Genomic DNA, 23,566 nt, shown 5'->3' with positions numbered 1-23,566 from the left:
GAATTGATGGATGGTAGTGTAGTGTATGTAGAGTTTGCATCTGGAGGTGCACACCCCTATGCGGACATATACGCTTTCGAAAAAGAATCAGAGAATCGTCTGAGAATCTATTCATCAGAATTCGATACATTGAAGGCTTACATCCTGGAATTCATCCGCTACATGCAATCTGTGCACGACACACAAAACGTGCCCCTGGAGGGTATGAAAGCTTCTATAGAGATGGGCGTGGATCTCAGAGTACCGAGCCGTAACCCGCAGGAAGCTTTTCTTGTTGACTGTTCAAGATCTCACATATGGCTGTTGGTGCGATTCCAGACAGAGGCAGAGTCTTCTGAAAGACCAAAGACGGTGATGGAGAAAGAGCGCTACTGGCCTATTAAACTGGCATTCAAAGTGGTAGACTTCTCAACCTTGAGAAATCTCCTGAAATCTATCACTGGGTTTTTCAAGCTGGAAAGTCAGAGACTGAGACTCCTCCAGCTGGCAAAAAGTCTGAACACGTGCTCAGGTAAACGGATCTCAGGCCCTTCCAGGCGTTTAACCCCTAGATCTCTGTCTGACTTAGAGTCATGCAGTCGTAATCTTTTTCCTGAAGACACGCTTGAAACAGACGGTGTTGAATCATAGTAAATCGTGCTAGACACCTCTACTACCCAGTCCTACTAGACACGCCTACTAGACACATGCCCCTTCCCCCGCCCCCTCACCTACAATCTATATAAGAAGTTTGGAAAAACGAGTTTGTGCGACAATACTTATTACTTCAACATGGCTGATTTTTTCACAGTCAACGATTTGCCTTCCTCAAGTGAAGACGAAGGCTACTCTACAGTTGGGGAATGTAAACCCCTAGAATCTCAAGATGAAGAGTCTAAGCTTCTCAGCTATCTTCCGAGCCTTTCTCAGGAATCTGGCGGCTACGATGATTTGTATAAACCGGTTCTTGAAGACTACCGGAATGCCCAGACGGACGACCTCACAAGGTGGAAAGCCCTAGAGCATCAGAGCGATTCCGAGGAGCCTATTACCCCTGTCACCTACTCACCCGTCTCGCCCGACAGCGACGCGTCAAATACTCTGTTCGAGACTCTTGAATTCCCCGTCAGAAGATATAGGCCGTATACCGGCAAGCCAACATTCGACAAAGCACCCGGTCTGTACACCCCCGGAGGTCAGGCTTCAGATTTTGCAGCCCCCGTGGCTGAAGATCATTCTGTCCTCAACGGCTATCCGACACCTCCGACTTCGCCTAGCCTGCAAGTAGCAGGGTCCGCTGGGGCTCAGAACGAACCCGCTGCGGAAGCTAGCATCACTGCTCAGGGGACCCCTCAGAACCCTCCCTTGGATGATCCGATGGTTGTAGAGGTTAAAGAAATTCTAGAGAACCGGCTTCAATCTCAGCGTCAGGGTGTTGATGTTTTTCTGGACACGGTGAAGGCCGGCGTTGCCATGGTGTTAACACTGGTGATAGATGAACATTTAAAAAACGAATGTTATGGGTGTAAAACCGGTCATCCAAGCCAACGTCGGCATGCTTGTCTGTACCCTCTAGAGAGTGATTACTTTTTCAGCAACTTTGAGGCGTTGATGACCTCCCTGTGGACATGGAAATTTCTCCCGACTCTTATGTTTGCTCTGGAGACGGTTGGAGTAGGGGAGATAGCAACAGGCCGTATTCAAGGAGCAGCCGAGGTCTTTCTATACAGTCTGAAGTATGAAGAAACCATCCAGGGGGAACTTAAAGAGATCGTTGATGCGTATGTGGGGGTTAACAAGGACCGGGATCATATGATCGATGAACTCGTATCCTATTGGAAGCGTGTTGAAATAGTTCACACTCTCTTTTGAACTAGTCTAAACTGATCAAAAATGGGGAATGCTTTCAGACTATTCTTTAACTTTTTAAATTCCGCTTCAGGTCATCCTGGGGTCAGCTCTCTTGTAAAACGGGCTATTGCTAATCGTGTTAATGATGAATCTTTATTTCAAACATGTAGCGATGTTGACATTGAACAAGTTGTCCGTTTTGAGAGGTCATTGGAAATTGTGAGAGATTGTGTGTCTTTTAACCGTTGGAAGGAATTGGTGTATATTGGTTCAAATGCCTCGGACGCGGAGAAATTTGAAAAAACATTAGATGGAATTATTAGAGAAGTGTCTATGCATAGCTTCAAATTTAGTCATTTCATGGTGTTGTATACCTATATAATTGATGTAGCAACATATCGTTTTAAGAATGGTCTAGCATTTGATGTTGATAGGGCCCTAAATGTCTTACACACTTCTGTGGGGATGTATTAAAAACTTGTATTAATCATTCAAATGTAATGACATGTAATCATTCAGATGTAATGACTTGTAATCAATAAATAATTATGCAAAATTGCCATTGTACTCAGATCTCGCATGATTGCTAGTCGTCATGACCTCAAAAAAGGCTGAGCGGGTAATGAAGAGAATATATTATGACCCTGCACACCCGGGATCTTTTGGAGGGGTAGAAAAACTTCAAAAAGCCGTCGAAGAGCAGACGGCTGAAAAAGTTAGCAGTGATCAAGTACGAGAGTGGCTGTCTGGTCAAGAGGCGTATACCTTACACAAAACGGCTAGAAAAACCTATGCTAGAAATCGTGTTTTTGCTCCACGTCCTATGTATCAATTTCAAGCGGATCTTTGCGATATGGGTGCACTGTCTGAAGACAATGATAATTTTAAATTTCTGCTTACAGTAATAGATGTATTTTCAAAAAAAGCTTATGCACGCTTTTTAAAAAACAAGACGGCCGTCGTAGTTGCGGAGGCCTTTGCAGCAGTCTTAGAGGAGAGCGGTATACCAGTTAAAATCCAAACGGATGCTGGAAAAGAATTTTTTAACCGTATCTTTGAAAAACTAATGAAGAAACATAATATTCAACACTTTGCAACGGGTAGTGATTTGAAGGCGTCAGTCGTGGAACGTTTTAACCGTACGCTGAAGACAAAGATGTGGAGGTTTTTCACAGCTAAGAACACCCGCAGATATATTGATGTGATTCGGGATTTGCTTGATAGCTATAATAATAGTTATCATAGCAGTATCAAAATGAAACCTGTTGAGGTAACATCCTCCAATAGCATGCAAGTCTTTGAGAATTTATACGGGACTTTACCTCTGAACAGTATGACCCCTGTGTTTAAATTCAAAGAGGGTGACATTGTGCGGATTTCCAAATACAGGGGGATATTCGATAAAATGTACGAACAATCATTCACTGATGAATACTTTATAGTTAACGAATGTATCCCTAGACTCCCGCCCGTTTATAAATTAAGGGATATAAAAGGTGAAATTCTTACTGGCACGTTCTATGAGGCAGAACTGCAGAAGGTGAGAATCACCTCTGACACAGTCTTTCGGGTAGAAAGGATTTTAGACAAGAAAATTCAAAATGGACGGAAGATGGTTTTAGTCCACTGGCAAGGTTGGCCTAGTCAGTTTGACTCATGGCTGCCGGCTAAAGAGGTCATGGAGCTCGGGAGGAAGAAAAACAAGAAGCCAAACTAGAAGAAGCAAGGATGGAGGAGCGAGAATCTTTCTATGTGACTCTCCCTTCAAATGCATGTCACAGCGTTTACCCTAGCAATAACAGTTCAAATTATACGATAACGCTGTCTCAGCCTATAGAGTTACATGGACCTTATGAGGTGGCGTTAGCAGAGATAATGTACTGTCATACCTGGAATAATATTTTAAGTTTAGAAGATACCTATGACCTGAAAGACCATTCGAGACCGAGGGACCCTCCAAACCACCTGAAAATCCCTACAGGTCATTATGACAATATCGAGGCGCTAGTGAAGGAGATAAATACCGTATTTAAGAAACAAAAAACAGATCTACATTTACATTACTGTTCTATACATAAAAGAATTTCTATATTAGGACCTGACAAATATTCTCTCAGGTTCAAGGCTCCACTAGCCTACATGCTAGGGTTTGAACCCGACGCTTGGACACGGTCGGGTGGAAAACCGTTGAGTAAATATCCCAGCGATATTAATGCGGGGCAGTATAATTTTTTCGTCTATACGAATATCGTGGAAGCACAGCATATTGGTGACTATGCGGTTCCTCTTCTAAGAATCGTTAAAAAAGAAGGATCTTAAGGGGATGTAATCACTCTCTCCTATAGCAAGCTACACTACGTTACTGTTAATAAACAGCGCATACAGGATATACAGATTGAGCTAAAAACGGATTTAAACAAGCCGATTCGATTCACATACGGGAAGACAATTTGCAAGCTGCACTTTAAACCCAAGTCTCTCATCTGAATCTATAGAACAAAGCAAAAACAGCAGCAAAAATAAAAAAATAAATGGATTCACAAAGATTTGTGAATTATTACGTAAACCAAACAGGTCGCGGCAGTCTAAGTGGGTTTGTAGGTACTCCTGTGCAATATGGTCGAGGGTTAGGGTCTATCTTAAGTAGGGCGTTCAGATTTGTCCTACCGTTTCTTAAGCGCGGGGCATATATAGTTAAACCGCATTTGAAAACAGCAGCGAAGGGGATAGCATCTGACGTTGTGGGGGCCGTAACCCGTCATATCGCCGATCGCGCCAGCAGGTCTCAGGAAGGATCTGGAATAGGACGCCTTGCCAGAGGAAGAAGAAGAAAAAGATCTGTGGCATTGTTAGAGCATCGCACCTCTAAGAAACGCATATAAAAAAAAACCAGAAAGTCTAAAAAACAAAGTGACGGAAATATATTCTAAAAATAAGAAGAATAAGAATAAGAAGAATGTCTCTTGTACATCATCTCTCAGCAGAGTGCACCAAATCGGAACTTGACCTTTTTGCACCGCCCATGACCCAATTGTCTATAGAACAAAGCGGTTACGTGGAGATCCATCCTCTAAACTCTATTGTGGATCAAGAGGTTCTGGATTTTCAGATATCAGGAAGTGGAAGTGCATATCTAGATCTAAACTCAACATTGCTATATCTACGACTCAAGATTACCAAGGCTGATGGAACAGATCTGGCGGGCGGTGATAATTGTGGAATAATACAATACCCCTTAAATACTATATTCTCCCAGGTAGATGTTAGTCTAAATGATGTTCTCATTAGCTCATCGTCCGCTACACATCCTTACAGATCTATTATTGAAACTCTGCTCAACTTTTCAAAAGAAACCTTGGAGAGTCAGTTTTCTGCGGGGCTATGGTACAAAGATGAAGGTGTAGATTTGGACTCTGTATCTATTGCCGCTGATGGTCCTAACACAGGACTTGTTAAGCGTGCGAGCTTCTGTCGAGGTTCACGCGCATTCGAACTAATGGGGCCTCTACACAGTGACATATTTTTCTCCGAAAGACTCTTGTTAAACAATGTCGATGTTCGTTTGAAACTGGTGAAAGCCAAAAGTGCTTTTACACTGGTGTCAGCTGCTGACCAGGAGTATGCATTAAAAATCCTATCTGCAAGTATTTTTGCGAAAAAAGTACAGGTTTCACCCGATGTCATGTTAGGACATTCGGCTGCTCTGATGAAATCCAATGCGTTATACCCTATAAACCGGGTAGTCGTTAAGAATTATTAGATTAGATTAGATTCAACTTTATTGTCATTGTGCAGAGTACAAGTACAGAGACAACGAAATGCAGTTAGCGTCTAACCAGAAGTGCAAAATAGCAGAAAGTGCAATGAACAGTATTTACAGGTAGTGCAATATACAATATACATTATACAATCCCTAGAGGCTCCCGGGTGTGCGCGCAAGACAATTTATATTTAGGGAGGCTCCCTAAATATATAGTAGCGGGATTAGTTGATCATCGAGCTTTCGTAGGCGCAAGAGATAAGAACCCATTCAGATTCCATCACTCGGATCTTGAATATCTCAGTCTCAGTGTAAATTCACGCTTTATCCCCGCAAAACCCTACCAACCCCACTTTGACACCCATCAGAGTGTTCGAGAATTTTACAACTTATATGTGGGTACAAACCGACATATCAGAGACTCTCCGCTCTGCATCAACCGTGACAACTTTGAAAATGGATACTCGCTGTTCCTGTTCAATTTGTCAAGGGATGATGAATTAGACAGCGAGGCTCTCTCACCCTCGGTGCATGGCACATGTCGTCTGGATTTAAGATTCAGAATAGCCCTCCCTCAGACAATGACCCTGATAGTGTATGCCTGCTACGACAGTGTTATAGAGATAAACTCAAAGCGTCAAGTCCTGATCGACTATTAAAAAAAAAGTGGAAACCTTTAAACCTGATAAAAGGATGGATAACCATCAGCTGGAGTCTATATTAAAGCCAATTTTAGGTGATGCTTTTGCAGGTGTTTGGCCTAGTGATTTACTACCCTCCAAGATAGCTAGACGCCCCAGCTATCTAGTCGTTAACACGCACGATCAGAACCGAGAAGGCGAACATTGGGTGGGTATGATTATCGAAGCTGAACCTGACAAGGCAACATTTTTTGATTCATATGCAAATCCTCCAGATCACAGATTCTACCCTGAAGCGTTTATGCGTTTTCGATCAAGGAATGCTCAAGAAATACTCTATAACAAACAGAAGGTTCAAGATGATTATTCAACGACTTGCGGAGCCCATGTAGTATTCTACCTATGTCATCGATTTAAAGGACTCTCCTTTCAAGAAACAATGCGATTGTATTCTGATCATTTAAAAAAGAATGATGTTATGGTCAGCAAGTTTGTCAAGAAATATGCTAAATGTATTTCACGGGTGAAGACTGTTAAAATGTATAATCAGAATGCCTGCTCTTTAAAACTGTTTAAAGAGTGTTATAATTGTCATGAATGAATACTCTTTTCGGACATATATTAATTTCAATAAATCATTTTATTGATTAAAACATCATACAGTCTGTTTGAATTCATTTTTTTCGATTGAAATCTAACCATCTAGGATGGATGGGTGTTGAGAGTTGCCATTCGGTGGGGGTTGACCATTCAGAGTCTGCAGATGTAGCCATCTGTAACATGTCCATTGGGGTTTTAGAAGGGGTCCTGGCGTAAGACATGTCTAATAATAATGATGTTGACAATGGAGATTTTTTATTTTTTTCTCCACGGTTTCTCTTGCTGTGACGTATCTGAGGAATTGATTCACTCGCGGTTTTGGAGGGTTTAAGTCGTAATTGCTGGCGAGCGTGGGTGTTCGTAACCGTTGTGATTGGAATATTTAATTCAGAAATTGTATTTAAAAAAACATCCCAGCCTCGCGGTAGAGTTCCGGAATGGAACCGACGGTTTGACAGCGTCTTCATCAAATCGAAAATATGAGATCCTTTAATAGGGGTATCCTGGACAATTATCTCGCCTGAACGATTCCATCTTAGAAGGTTTGATTGACGAAGCTTCTGCAGAATGTAGGCGGCGTTTTTTCGATTGCGAGAACCTATATTCTCCAAAATCTCATCCTCCAGGTTGTCTGAAGCTTCTTCCTCCTCCCCCACTCTTATGTAGCCCTCATCCCCTTCACCTGATTTCTCAGAGGGTTTGTCAGGTAGTTTAAAAACGATTTCGCGATCTTGAGTCGCCCCCTTGCGGTGCAAGGTTAGATATTTATCGAGTAAATCATTGAACTGCTTGGCTTTAGTATGCGAGTCAACACTTGTCTGTTTCAGAACTCGTTCCATATTGTTTTGCAAGACATGTTGGGCTCGCTCACCAATGCTCTGTGAACTCTTTTGGGTTAAATTATCCAGCTGTTGTGGAGAAATCATGTACATTTTATTAAACGCAGCCATGCCCAGAGTGTCTATGACTATCTCTGACGAGAGAACAGACTAGTTATAAATGGTATTGCGGTCGCTAATAATGGCAATAGGAAGCCCCCCGATTGCGTCAGCACTTTCCGCTTGTGTTTAAATCCGGTTTTACGCTGGGCAAAAAGCTTGATAAATTTTTTCTGTTTTTTTAATTTAGTGAACTGTCCAGGGGTGAGAGGTATGTTTCCCTTCAATATGTTTAATGCAATCTCACACAGGGCTAGTATGAGATCTTCCGACCCTCTACATCGAAAACTTCTTCTCTCAGAGGGTTTTAGAGCGAGCAAAGCTTTTAAAATGGGAAGGTTTCTTTTCATCCGTTGAGACATTGTTTATTTATTTAAAAAGTCTCTTGTCACTTTTTAGTTTGATAGACCACCGGCCACTCTCCAGGGAGTATTCCACTCCTCAGTCTTAGGGGTTCTGGACAATTAGGACGCAGGTCAACGATTAAATATGTATACGGTTCCCTTGTAGCATCTTCATAACTTTCTAAAAAGAATTTTTTCAGGCCGGGATACATTTGTTGAGCTAAAACCCGGATCTGCATTTTATCACGTGGTGATTTAAACAGCACCATGTAATCAGTGTTTAAACTAATCGTGCGCGAATGTTTCCCTTGATTAAACAAATTCTGAAGCAGATAAAATACGCTCAATTTTTTATGATGTCGATATTCTGTGAACGCTTTCATTAATTCTTCATGATTGCCACCCACATCCATGGAGTCATCTACCACTAAAAGATTGTGTTGGTTCCGTGGGAATAGATTTTCATCATTAAAGTTTGCGGGAATACCTTCTATAAATTCGATATTGACATTTTGACTGAGCTCGTCATACATTGGCTGGTATGAAGAGTATGCCCAGATTATACGAGCCGGCACTTTTGAAAATGTACTCTCCATGTTTTCAAGTAATTGTTTTACAAAAAAAGTTTTACCTGAGCCACTAGGCCCCACTATTAGCATGCTACATGGCATTTGGAATGCCAGATCGACAGTCACATCCATTCTTACAACTGTACTAAAACAGACTAACCGCATGGTTAACGATGAACCCTGATTATATCCATCCCAGAATATGTAAAAAACGATGAGGTGGGGTGACGTATGAATAAGAATTTAATGAGATATACATTTTTCAAATACAATAAAACAGCATTAGGATACTTCGTAGAATACATTGCAGAATACATTGCAGAATACATTTTTCAAACACAATAAAACCCTCATTAGGACACTTTGTAGAATACAATGCAGAATACATTTTTCAAACACAATAAAACCCCCATTAGGACACTTTGTAGAATACACTGTAGAATACATTTTTCAAACACAATAAAACACCATTAGGACACTTTGTAGAATACACTGTAGAATACATTTTTTCAAACACAATAAAACATCATTAGGATACATTGTGAACACAGGCTATTGTGAACCCAGGTAATAACAGATGATAACCGGTAATAACAACTCAGTAACCAAACGGCAATGTTCTACCCGAGGGGAGAAGGCGTCTCTTATCAAAAACAACAGAAAAGTTGATAACTTGATGTTTATTAGCGAGCGAAAAAGCTTTGATATCACGTTTAATTCTATTGTAACGGGCAGGGATCTCGCGTCGCGTGTTAGGATCTATAATATAGTCTTCTACCAGATCAGTCAAATTATTAAAGTTAAGTTTTTTACAATTTTCATAATTCTGGATAAAACCTTTGACTTTCAAACACACCTTTCCTTGCTGGGTGAGAAAGCCGTAGGATTTCGGACCCGCTGCGGTCCACTCACAAATATAATCATCAGCCGCTAATTCCGATGTCAAATCACCTAGATAATTGCCTGTCGGAGGGGTGTAAAGATCTTCAGGGGTGGAGAGGTAAACGATTGAGTCGGTGTCATAGTATAGTACTCGCTCTTGCAATAAATGTAACTGTTTGTATAATACACCTCTCGCATATGCTGTCGTAAACGCCGCTAAAAAAATATTTGATTCGCCGGGTGGTAAGACACACCTGGAATTATGACGCCATTGAATGATTGCAATATCATTATTTATGAAATGGAACTGGCTTATATCATACTTACTGCTAAAGAGGTACTGAAAAAACTCTTTGGGTTCTTTCACGATACTGGTTGTAAGTTGATTAGATCTTTGAGCCATTTTTCCCCAGAGGGAATTAAGTAAAAGTTTTGCGATCTGACGCTTTGCGGCATTGTACACAATTTTATGCGGGTCAAGTTGGATACCTTGATTCTCTCTATAATCGTTTACATAAGCCTGTTTACTAACCTCGTCTGTAGCATCATCAGGATACCCGAGGCCTCCTGCTTCTGCTTAAGGAATGTATGGATGTAATCTTTAAACAATTTATCGGTTCTCTGTTCAAAATGCCAGACCTCATAAATTTCAGCTATAATGTAACCTCTTTTTTGAGCTTCTAATAACTCAATGCTAACCCATACGCCTTGAAGCGCTCTCTCATCCAGAGAATGCAAACAATCCGAGGTTTGGTTATTCTCAATCCCACATGTTCGACAGAGTGTAAAAAGCTTCGTCATTTTTCATAGGTAGCACAGGGAAAAACAAACACCTCGGCGGGTGAACTTTAGCATGTATAAAGCCAAAGTAATTTTCAACCGGTTTAAAATCTTTCCTGATTATAACCGGGTGACCAATTGGATATTCAAACTCTGCATTACAGTACGGATATAAGCTGGTAAAATCGACATATTGAATGGTCTGCCCTTGTTCAATTTTGCGTCTTAAGACAATAGCCTCCGTCCTGCCTCCAAATAGCGCGGCCCGAGGATTTAAAGGGCTAGGCTCCCGGTATCTCTCTAGGAATAATTTAACAGAAGGTTGCTGTTGTTTCATCGAATTCCATGTATGTTCCCATATAACCTCTGTTTTCAGCTTAAACTCTGTTTCTAACCGAGTTAGCCTTTTCAGAGTGTTAGAGTACATCACCCCAAACTCTAATCCTGTAAGCGGCGATATGTCATGAGGGTTATAACAAGTCGGACAACCATGAAAATAACATCCATAGAATTCTAATGCTGTTTTCACACCATTTATCACGGCATATCCATCGACATGAAGAGGGCCAAAACAACGTTCACCCTGCGGTGTTAATGCATGTTCAATGTCTATGCAGCGTGAAAACGCTAGATACTCAAGCCACTGTATCGAAGCATGGGAATAGGCCTTGAATTGTCGTCTGTAGTTGTTAGCATCGGGTAATGCGATTGTGTTTTTGATTAAGAAGTTGGTTTGAAAAACAGCTAAAGCTGCTGACGCAATTGTCACGCTCGCAAAAGGATCGCATTGAGTTGTCTTTATAAATTCATTGCGGAAATTGGTGGCACCTTCGGCTAAAATCTCCACATCATTCTGACAATAAGCCTTTAACTCGGTTAAAAAGTCAAATTCCTGATCTTTTACTGTGTTATACCACTTAAAGAAACTGTTTCTCTGCTCTACAGACATCTCATCACACCCGTACATTTCAGCAGCTGGATATCGACCCTTGTACTTATTTAACATTTTTGAATAATCTGTCATTTTATGAGGGAAATATCCCTTTTTCGATTCAGTTTGACATCCTAGCGCTTTTGGAAACTGTCTTAAGGGGATGGGGATGAAGGAATATGTGTCAATGAATTTGAGCCGGAATTGTTTATCAATAATGAGTATGATTTTACTCCCTTGGGCTATGACGAACGGTGTTATCCCCTGTTTTACATATGCCTCTAAAATTAGATAACTGTCATAACCTTTGCTATAATGGGCTAAGAACACTGTGCCTTTGAATTTGTTTTGACGGTAATGCAATAAAAACTCTAGAGCACAATTAGGACCCTGGGCACACCATCGAGCCCCTTGCAGGGATTGTGTAGCCACATAGACAGGGATATGTGTTCCAGTTGTCTGGCTTGATTCAAAATCATAAAATACCAGCTTCTGATTAATCCTCTCCTCTGCTACACTAGGTTTAGATTGCATGTAACATTGATGAATATCCACGCCCTCTGACACTTCTTCAGAAGTCTGAACAGCTGACAAAGATGGGGGTTTAGCGGGCTGAAGGTATTGTTTACAGATGTGACAAACTTTAATTGAACAGACATGGGGTTTAGAGTCTATGAGGTTTATACAGTATGTAAATCCACATTTAAGGCATTTCTTATTTATTTGACAATTGCTAGCCATCTTTTTAGCTTTTGGGTGCCATCTGCACACCTTATGCATCCTATAACACACACTATTTGAACAGTTACGATTGCAATCATTACAATGGACTTTTTGAAATGCAGCTTGTTGTTTACAGTCTGAAAGACAGACGTTGCAAGCTTTTTCGCAATAGTGTCCGCCTTCTCTACTATACCCCATGTAACAATGAATACAGAAAAATGCACAGCCAAGGAAGCCTTTAACATTTTTTATCCCGTAAAAATGATTGTCATGCAAAAGCATGTAACGGATTGTCTCTGACTCTGTTTCAGTATGGAACGTAATCAGATTAACTCTATCTGAGGCTCTGTAAAAAATAACGATTTTACAGTTTAACAGCTGTTCAAATTTGATCACATCTTCGAATGTGGTCCTATCATTAGGCCCTAGCCCGGCTTCGACATGAATATTGTAACCCTCCCTCCCAGCCTCTTCAATGGTTAAACCGGGATTAGCAAGTAGAGCTAGGTTTATTCCAAAGCATGCATGGTTCTGATTTGGAATTACAAATAAATGTTTGCTTTTTTTTTTTAGGGTCTCCGTAATAAATAATGTATTAATTTTCCGTCTACCCGAACCTCCCGGAGCCCTCACGAAGTTCACAGAAAGGTCGATTCCGGAACCACTGAAAATAGCCATGTTAGACTGAACAAGGCGGTCAAGAATTTGGTTGAAATCTGTTAGCCTACCTTCACCGTAACGCACAGTCATTGAGACGTCATCTTGTAAGCTATCAGCTCGTAAATTGAGCTGAATAATATCGCGAGGGTTTACACCAACTCTTTCGATTATCGCAGACATTCGGTTCTGAAAACCATTTACTACAGCGTGGTAAAACTCTCCAAAATTAGGGTTGGTATGTGCCCTATCTGGCATTGGGAAATTTAAAAATGATCTCACCTCAACATTATTGAAGCTATCTCTGTTTATTACCTGCATGCCATCAGGTGTGTCAAAAGAGACTCGGTCAATTTCCATACGCTCCGCAAAATCCTCCCCGTTACCTCCATTACAGGACGGTACAGACACTCCGGCTTCACCCTCCTCTGGTAATTGCTGGTTGTTATTACCCATTACATTATCATTAATTTCTCCATCTCCAACACCTCCACCGCTCCCGTGTTGAGTTTCAACATCGTTGAGGGCTTGACAACATACATTATCAGCGGGACTCCAGGGGGTCTCATAGTCAGTTATCTGGGAAAGGGGTATTGGAGTCCAGGGGGACTCATAGTCAGTTATCTGGGAAAGGGGTATAGGACTCCAATCCATGTCCATATCACGACTGGGCTCCATAACATCCTCTGTCGAATCAGCCCCTTCCCCCATACAGGTAGGCGACGGAAGCGTGTCAGATAAAGGATATCTATAAGCGGCGAGTATATCATCTAACGCCTCCTCGGTCGGGAGGAAGTAGTGCTCCTGAGGCCTGTTTACAGGGACATCGGGAAGCATCTGATGTATTGGACGGTCTACAGGATCAAACTCTCTAACAACACTAGACGTATTAAGATCATTGACCATTTGCCTGAGGTCATGAGGAATATCATGATGATTAACCCTGTCTGATTCAGCCATTTTTTTTTTTTTTATTATTATTATTATTATTATTTTTTTAATATTATTAATTTGAATGAAACTGTGACTTTTTAAGCAGTAAACAGACGTCTTGCGATACGTTTCAATACGCCTGTACGCCTTCGTATCTGTCTAAGCCTACTACGGCGATCAACAGGGTGTGCTATATTTCTGGATCTCACACGTAACAACCGGGCCGTATGCAATCTCATTTCAATGCTGATCAAACTCTGCTCAAAATCTAGACTATTCACAGAATCGGTCTCTGAATCCTCATCTTCATCAGACACTTCTGCTAGAGCCAGACCTTCATCAAGACCTTCATAATAAGCTGAGAGAACCGCATCAGGGCGACCACCATCGTCATGCGCATCTTGACTGGGGACGGGAGACAGTTGAACATCATCATCATCATAAAAACCTTGGCGATTCTCCTCAAGATGGTTCAGTCCAGGCAGCTGCGCATCCTCGCTGTGGAGAGAAGCTTGTGGTGACGTCGGCAAATACGCCTCACTGTCGCTCTCAGCCGATTGGAACAGCCTGAATGTATCACGTGGTCCAGGATCTTCAACGTTGTAACCCTCTGGTTCCATTGTAAAAAGAAGAGAAGCAGGTTACAGATAGTTTTTATTTAATTATGTATTTAATAATTTGTTGATTTATTTATTTATTTAACATACCTGCAGCATCCCTCCAGGGACGATATGGAGAAACACGTGCTATTTGACGTTCACGATGAGGTGACGATTGAAGACTTGAAGAGTCAATTGTTTGATCTGGAAAGATTAAAGATTACCTCTCTTACAGAAACCCTCCCTTACACCCTCTGGATGGGAAACCCCATAGGAAAAACTTACGTACATCTTCCATGGCTGAGAGAGTGAGAGATTGGTCAGATTCAGCTGTCCCAAGTCTTCGGCCCTTTGTGACCAGCTCTCAGGGTCCCATATATATACATCTTTTTGTCCGGGAAACACATGCTCTTATCAGAGGCAAACTTTAGCAGGACCTCGGTCGGTCTTCAGACAGTTCAGGGCCCTGTGATTCCCCATAATCCAACCAATCCATTCTCACGGTTCTACATCCTACGGGGGTGACCCCTTCCTCATAAAAATGTCAAGATGCTACAACTAATTTTACAAACAACAGAACACCTTAGCCTCACACCCAATGTCTCATGGATCAATAAACACCCTTCCATTTCCCCCACCCTCCATGTAGACGCCATTTTAGACAATGTCATACAGCCACAACTACTACTACTACAGATCTCACACATGGGTCATATATATACACCTTTTTTGCCCGGGAAACACGTGATCTTATCAAGGTCACGTCCGTGGCACGGGTCAGACCCACGTTTGAAACTAAACATTTTTAAAAATTGAACCTTTTTTTTTTTTTTTTTTAAGCCCCCCTTTTACCAACCCTAACCCTTCATTATTGAACACAATACTAGCACCAGAGTAGCAGCCTAGCCATTTTTTAATTGCCTTTTTTTTTAATTGCACATTTTAACCCCCAGTATTGAAGTTTTATTTTAAGCCTCATATGCAATTTTGACATAGCTGCCTGTATGCAGCATAAAGTCATCACCATCCCATCCCAACAGCCCTTATCAGTGACAAACTTTAGCTGAACCCCCGATGGTTCTTCAGACAGTTCAGGGACCCCTGGGGCCCCCCCTCCCCCCTAATCCATTCAATCCATTCTCACGGTTCTATAGCGCACGAGGGTGACCATATCCTCATAAAAATGTCATGTTCCGACAAACCCCAGAACACCTTAGACTCTCACCCACGTCTCATAGGGCAATAAACACCCTTCCAATTCCCCCTCCATCCTTGTAGAAGCCATTTTAGACACTGTCATATAGCCACAACTACTACTACAGATCTCACACAGGATCATATATATATATATATATATATATATATATATACACCTTTTGCCCGGGAAACACGTGATCTTATCAACGTCACGTCCGTGACACTGGGGCAGACCCTCGTTTGAAACTAAACATTTTTTAAAAATGAACCTTTTTTTTAAGACCCCTTTTATTAACCCTAACTCATCATTATTGAACACAATACTAGCACTAGAGTAGCAGCCTAACCATTTTTTAATTGCACATTTTAACCCCCAGTATTGAAGTTTTATTTTAAGCCTCATATGCAATTTTGACATAGATGCCTGTATGCCCCATAAAGTCATCACCACCCCTCCCAACACCCCTTATCAATGACAAACTTTAGCTGAACCCCCGATGGTTCTTCAGACAGTTCAGGGCCCCCAGGGGCCCCCACCCCTCCCCCCTAACACATACATTCCATTCTCACGGTTCTACATCCTACGGGGGTGACCACATCCTCATAAAAATGTCAAATTCCGACAAACACCAGAACACCTTTAGCCTCTCCCCCCACGTCTCATTGGACCAGCATCAACAGCCCACCACATCCGCCCCCCAAAGGGGCGGGGACATAATTTTCAAGTATTATTTTCGATGATTAAATTTATGTGACGTCATCACTTTTTGTCACAAAGTGTATACTATATTCTCTCAGAGCATCACCAAAGAAGATGCTCAGCGTCTGGTAGGGTTAGTGGGTTGCAGACTTCAGGCAGTTATTGTCCACTAAATACTAGTGGATTGTCCACTAAATACTAAACATGACTGCTTCATTTGGACATTTGATAAGTCTGTACCATTACTTTTGGGTACACTGAAATAGGGGGACTATGCATAAAAAGTGGGGTAATTTTTGAATGGTGAAACCAATGTGTACACAAATACCATCAAATAAAAGCTAAAAATCTCTACTTTAACCTTGTAGTAATTGTTTAATTTCAAATCCAAACGTTTGGAGTATAGAGCCGAAAGAACAAAAAAAAAATTGTTGTCTCATTACTTACACAGGCAGGGGTTTGGGAAAGTGAACAACATTTGACGGTGAATACATACTGTATGTCAAACCCCAGCCTGACCACTCCGTTCTTCCACCTCGGCTGGCCGCCTCTAAGAGGATGCAGTGGTCGCGCTAGTTGGTCACGGCTTTTCACTGTCTTGGCGCCCCGGTGGTGGAACGAGCTTCCCAGTGCGGTCAGGACTGCAGAGTCACTACCTATCTTCTGCCGTAGATAGAAGACCCATCTCTTCAGGCTACATCTGGACTGTCCCTCCTAAAGACCTCTTCACCTTCCACTACCCACCTGTACAGTTCCTCTACTGTAAAGCATTTTTAAAAAGCATTGTGACTGCCAATGGCCCCTGGTCCTAGCATAGTTTTGTTTTTCTTATGATGACTGATGTATAGATGATTCACTTACTTGAGACAAATGTACTTGTTGTAAGTTGCTTTGGATAAAAACATCTACTAAATGTCAAAAATGTAAATATAAATGTGATGAAAATGGGTGAAGTGTCTAGCCCCAAATTTACAAAAAATGGTTAGGGCATAAACCCAATATTTTCATGTTTTATTAATTTTTCCAGAGAACAGATTGGTGTTGAATTGTGGGATATATGAAGGATTGCCCCTTTTAAAAGGCTACCCATTTTTAATTGGCAATTATGGCACTTGAAAGTAGCCAAATATCCCTCTGATAAAAAAAACAACCTAAAAACTTGACATCAAAGATGAGCATGGAAATTAACAGGCCATGTAGCAATTAAGTTTAAGTTTCTAGTGCATGAGGTTATTCGCAGGTTACCTAAATGGTAACCTCGTCCCCAGGCTATTGCTCACAGCGCATATAAGTCTGGAATAACGACGACTCAAACCTGGCCGTAGGGTGGTTACTGATTAAAGTATTTGTTATTATTTGATTTCAGCTAATCACACGGCTGCAAGGTGTAGCTTTTTATCAGAAATGTGTGGAATGTGCTGTGGAAGATGATTGATGCGAGGTAAAGCCCATGGCTATGCCCCGTCCCCATTTTTGACGCTCTTGCTCTTGGCTTAATGAAGGCCAATGAAGTTTAACGCATTGGTCCAACAGACCTTTTGGGCATTTGGGCAGAATTGTCTGGGAACGAGACTACTTAAATCTTAACATAATATTAACATAATCTTCAGCAGTACATGCTAAGCACAGTGTATCTATGAGAAGATATTCAGCACTTTGCTCGTACAAAAGTCCTACAATTCCGAAGCGAGTATAAACCAAGGCAATAATTAATATTAAATACATTTAACTACATTCATAAAGTTCTTCATAACCAACATCAGGGAGATGTGACCAGAGAGGTGGTGAGTGGATCCTGGCTATAAGGGCACACTCTTGCCAACACAGATTCTGGTGTGACATGTGGGATGTCTTATTGATCTATGTTGCTTTGGCTGTCTCCACGTGTGGATCATTGTAATCAGGGGTGGGGCTGGCCTTTTAAACACCTGTGCTTTGTTTCATTCAGGGAAAACAAAGAGATTTTTAACATTTCTTTTAAAGAGACAACACACATTTTCTGCCATGCCTCTATCAATTGATTTGGCTTTAATCAATGGTTTCTTCTTGATGTTGTGTACATGTTTTCATGCCTATGTCACCTTTCAGAGGAAATCAAGGAACCTATCCAGATCTGATGTCGTATTAGATGAGTCTTTTTATTGGTATACATGGTCGAAATTATGCACTCATATTTAGTATTTGGTCGACACTACTTTGTATGCAAACCGTCTGGGACCCATTGACCCCACCAGGTGCTGGGTATTTTTTCTGGTGATATTCTGCCAGGCCAGCCATCTTCAGTTTTTGAGGTCTTTTTGCCCATAATCTTACCATCAGAAAATGAAATGCATGTTCAATAGGATTTAAATCCAAAGATTGACATGGCCAGTCAAGAACTTTCCACTTTTTCGCCCTGAAAATCTCCCTAGTTCCAATGGCAGTATGTTTTGGGTCATTGTCTTACTGTTTGATGAAGCGCCATCCAATGAATTTGGAAGCATTGCTTTTACTCGACCAGACAAGATGTTTCTGTACACTTCAGAATACATTCTGCTGCTGCTGTCAGCAGTACCATCATCAATTATGATAAGTTAGCAAGTTCTAGTGGCAGCTATACATGCCCAAACCATAGCATCCCCTCCACCATGTTTCACAGATGAGATGGTATGCTGTAAACCTTGGGCAGATCCTTTTTTCTCCAAACTTTCCTCTAGCAATCACTCTGATAATATTCACCTTATCTGTCCACAAGACTTTTTTCCACACCTCTGCAGGCTTTTTAGGTACTTCTTAGCAAACTCTAACCTTTTTAAGGATAACTAGTGGTTTGCATCTTGCAGTAAAGCCTCAGCCATTTGCGATTGCTGAGCTCATCAGTGCTTGATTTTGGCAAGCCTAAGGTTTTGACTATGTTTCAGCTTTCACCATTTGTCAATTGCTTTGCTATTGTAATGTATCTCACACCTTGTCCTTTGTTGGGAATAATATTTAAGGAGAGGGACAGCGAGATATTCTTTGAGTTTTGGGTTAGGCCCATCACGGGCATCATTCTCCCGCGTTGGGGAAAAATAAAAAAGTTTTTATTTCAAATCCAAAAAGAAGAAAAAATGCTTCACTGTCCCATTACTTACGCACGGTACTGTATAACCTTTTGTGGAAAGGGTTCTACATGGAACCCAAAAGGTTTCTTCAAAGGGACAGTGGAAGAAGAACCCTTTTTGGTTCTAGGTAGCACTTTTTTTCTAAGAGTGCAGGATCTGTGATGGGTCTGTCTGTCTCTATCCACGGTATATTTGCTTGAATGCCACAGCCTATTTAAGTATTGTTGCTGACCATGTGCATCCCTTCATGGCCACAATTGACCCATCTTCTAATGGCTACTGCCAGCATGATAATGCACCATGTCACAAAGCAAAAGTCGTCTTAAACTGGTTTCATGAACATGACAATGAGTTCAGTGTTCTTCAGTGGCCTTCCCAGGATCTGAATCCAATAGAACACCTTTGGGATGTGGTAGAACAGGAGATTCACATCTTGAAAGTGAACCTGAAAAATCTGCAGGAATTGAGTAATGCAATCATGTCATCATGGACTAGAATCTCAAAGGAATGTTTCCAACATCTTGTGGAATCAATGCCATGAAGAATTTAGGCTGTTTTGAGAGCAAAGGGAGGCCCTACCCAGTATTAGTATAGTGTTCCTCATAAAGTGCTCTGTGAGTGTATATCTAACTATCTTTGTTTTTGCTGGTCTGTAGGATCTATGATGGCCGTCAGCCCATCCTGTGTATCATGGACACAGCCATGATCAAAACCATCCTCATCAAGGAATGCTACTCCCTTTTCACTAACAGGAGGGTAATACGCTAAATTGAAGTTGTTGTATGGGAAAAAAAACATAAGGGCTCCTTAAATAGATAATATCATTGTTATTATAGCATTATTAATATTAGGTTAATCTTGCAGTATATAATAATTATTATTTTTCTAGAATTTCTATCTCAACGGGCCTCTGTATGACGCCGTGTTTATCGCTGAGGATGATGCATGGAGACGGATCCGCAGTGTCCTGTCTCCCTCCTTCACCAGTGGGCGGATCAAAGAGGTACAGTCCCATCTCTCCTCTCCTTCTTTCATTCATTCCTTTATACAACACAAATAAATGAATGACTAACAACTCTGACGCGTGTGTGTGTGTGTGTGTGTGTGTGTGTGTGTGTGTGTGTGTGTGTGTGTGTGTGAGAGAGAGTGTGTGTGTGATTTGTACTATGTGTATAGTGTGTATTCATTGTTGTTTGTTGTTGTGTGAAGCAGCAACTTTAATTAATTAATCCAAGACAAATTTTCATCCGGGACAATAAAGTATATTTGATCTTAACTTCGATAAGTTCAGTGGTCAGATGACAGAGTATAGAATAATAGTTCATCTTTGGAGTCACTTATTCCTTGACTATATACATAATGTATCCTGTATGAATGTATATTCTCAGGCTATATAAACATTTAAATAATTCCTGTTTCAAACATGATATTAACCCATGTTTTGCACATATTAATCCATGTATCAATCATGATATTTTTCCATGTATCCTTCCCAACTCAGATGTTCGGGATCATGAAGCAGCACTCTGGTAATTTGGTCAGCAATCTGAAGAAGACGGCCGATAACGATGAGCCCATTGAACTAAAAGAGTGAGTATTTATCTCCGAGACGATAAGGTGAATTTGTCAGTGAACTCCCCCTTTAATTTTGTGGTTGTGGTTCTGGTGGTCAGAGATTGTGTGGTTGTGTTCCAGGTTCTTTGGACCATACAGTATGGATGTGGTCGTCAGCACTTCATTCAGTGTTGACATCGACTCCCTCCACAACCCCTCCTACCCCTTTGTGACCAACATCAAGAAAATGCTCAAGTTTCAAATCTTCAGCCCACTGTTCCTCACAGTCGGTACAACTGCCCCCATATAACTTTCAATCTAAATTATTTTGTGTTTAATAAATGAAGCTATCGATTTCATTGATTAGACTGACATAAACCACACTGCCAATTGTTTGCGCTCTACTCATTTGAGACACATGGGCCCTGTCCAGAACCAACCTCTAGTTCCTAAATGCTGGACACTTGGAGATCTGAGTGGATTGGATACAGAAGTGTCTAGGGATAGAGCCTAGGAGTTGTTTCTAGACAGGGCTGTGCATTGAATAGGATTGGAGTCACGTATCATGGTATTTCCTGTTCCTGTTTGTAACCGTGGCATTTCCTGTCCGTCCAGCATTCTTCCCCTTCATGGGTCCTGTTATGGCAAACATGGAGGTATCCCTATTCCCTGCCTCGGTCACAGATTTCTTCTACGCTGTCTTTCAGAAGATCAAGTCCAATCGCGTGGCTAGCACCAGGAAGGTATGTAAATATAACTGATCAAATATACGATCTTCAGCCAGTATTGTGTAATACAATTGTAGAGATTTGGTAGCATCTGGTAGTTCTCATGTGATTTTGATCTGACGTAAGCCTGCTTCCAGAGTCGGGTAGATTTCCTGCAGCTGATGATAGACTCGCAGAAAGACAGCAACTCAAAGGGAGAGGAGCAGAGTAAAGGTGCCTGCCTTAAACACACACACACACACACACACACACACACACACACACACACACACACACACACACACACTGTATACTAGCATCTAATACACACACATACAGTACCTGCCTCAAACACCTATACCTACAAACACACCGTGGAAATACTCTACTTCGTCCCTTTCTCACACCTACCACCCCATTTCTCCCACTCTCCCTCTCCTCCCTCGCATTCTCCCCCTCTCTCCATCATCATAGGATTGAGTGACCATGAGATCTTGTCCCAGACAATGATGTTCATCTTTGCTGGCTATGAGACCACCAGTAGCTCTCTGTCCTTCCTGGCCTACAATCTGGCAACCAACCCTCACATCATGACCAAGCTGCAGGAGGAGATAGACACTGTGTTTCCCAACAAGGTAACCCCTCTGCAGACTCCTATATAATACTTTTCATGTGGAACAGGAAATATGATAGTGACAGTGTTTTAGAGGGTACTGATGAGTGTGTAACCCCTGTGCACTGCACACTCCTACAGTATCTATTACTATTGCTTTGGAACAGATGGTTAGATAGGTGACAGTATTTTGCAGTGTGCTAATGTGTCTGTAGCATCCCTGTGCAGACTTCTGCCCAGTATTATTCATTTGAAACAGGAAGTAGATAGGTGTTGTTGGAATCTTCAGAATAGTTAAAAGGCCAGTACCTGAGGACCTGAGGGATCTACAGGGTATATACCTTAAAAGCATGTCTGACATGCAGTAGTGTGCGTGACCATAGAGTGATTTCTAAACTAATTCAATTATCTTAAAATAAATTATAAAACTAACAGGTAATCAGTGCAGAGACTTGTGTGATATGTGCTCTCCATCTGACTCGTGCTGCTGCATTCTGTATCATTTGCCAATAGCTTTCTTTGGTCGACCAGACAGGAGAGTGTTACAGTAATCAAGGCTGCTAGTAATACAAGCATGCATTCGTCTCTCAGTGTCAGCCTGGGAGAGGAAAGGTTGCACCTTTACAGCTGTGTTCTGTAAAGGTCCATGTAATATTCAAGCTTTCTAAAAGCTTCCTAACGGTTGTAATGACTATCTTTAATCGGTAGCGATCAGGGAACAAGATCCCTTATAATAAATCCCTTATGAATAAATATTTCATTTACGAACGCTGTTTTGGTTCGGAAAACACGCTTTTTAAAATGCAGTGTCCTACCTGACATTCGGTTTGCATATAAACATGTTGTTAGTGCCAGGGGTGTTCTAGGGGAGTAGACTGACCTTTCTCTGGTGGCTGCCTCTCCCAATTGTGTGCGCATGCAGAAACACAACAGCTAATGTCCAACATTCGGGGGGATATATTATTATTAGGGAGGATGTTGTTGTTTGGACAACTTCAGACAGAATTTCTCCACGATGGCAGATTTCCGGCAAACTTACTTACTCTTCTTTAAGTGATACAAATATGTTTTAGTCACATTCTTGATATGGGTTTCAAAATTAAGATCTGAGTCAATGGTAACACCTTGTTATTTTGCCTGGTGCTTAGTGTTACTGTAAGTAGTGTCTTTAAGTGTGCAGACAGTTTGACCAGGACAAGGACAAAGAGCATTTTGGCATCAGCATTAATTAATTAATTCTAAGGTCATTAAGAACCTAGTTAATAACTTAACAACATAGTGCTATCTCAGTGCTATGATCGGCACAAAAGCCAGATTGGAACATGTCAAAGGTACAGTTGGGAAGAAGGAGATTATTTAACAGTTTGAACACCTTTTTTTCAAGAATTATTATTTTTTTGCTTAAAAAGGGAAGGTTGGAGATTGGCCTAAAATCACTAAGGACTGAAGAGTCTACTCTTCAGTCCTTAGCGAGTCTACTTTTCTTCAGGAGGGGTTTCACCATGGTAGTTTTAGGTGCAGATGA

The 23,566-nt window shown here is 41.3% G+C and overlaps 1 pseudogene across 1 annotated transcript in view; it reads left to right on the top strand.

The window, feature by feature from the left end:
* LOC310819882 (cytochrome P450 3A27-like) overlaps positions 1 to 23,566 on the top strand; it is a 186,679-nt pseudogene that overhangs the window by 154,250 nt on the left and 8,863 nt on the right. The window contains exons 4-10 of the transcript in view: positions 19,824 to 19,923; positions 20,057 to 20,170; positions 20,669 to 20,757; positions 20,863 to 21,011; positions 21,337 to 21,464; positions 21,587 to 21,656; positions 21,903 to 22,063. The product of the transcript in view is annotated as a cytochrome P450 3A27-like (transcript). The remainder of the gene's footprint in view (positions 1 to 19,823; positions 19,924 to 20,056; positions 20,171 to 20,668; positions 20,758 to 20,862; positions 21,012 to 21,336; positions 21,465 to 21,586; positions 21,657 to 21,902; positions 22,064 to 23,566) is intronic.

This window comes from Argentina silus, assembly GCF_951799395.1.
Source record: "Argentina silus genome assembly, chromosome: 19".
Classification (NCBI taxonomy): Eukaryota; Metazoa; Chordata; class Actinopteri; order Argentiniformes; family Argentinidae; genus Argentina; species Argentina silus.
Note: the sequence above shows the minus strand (reverse complement) of the source record. Positions and strands in the feature narration are given on the sequence as shown.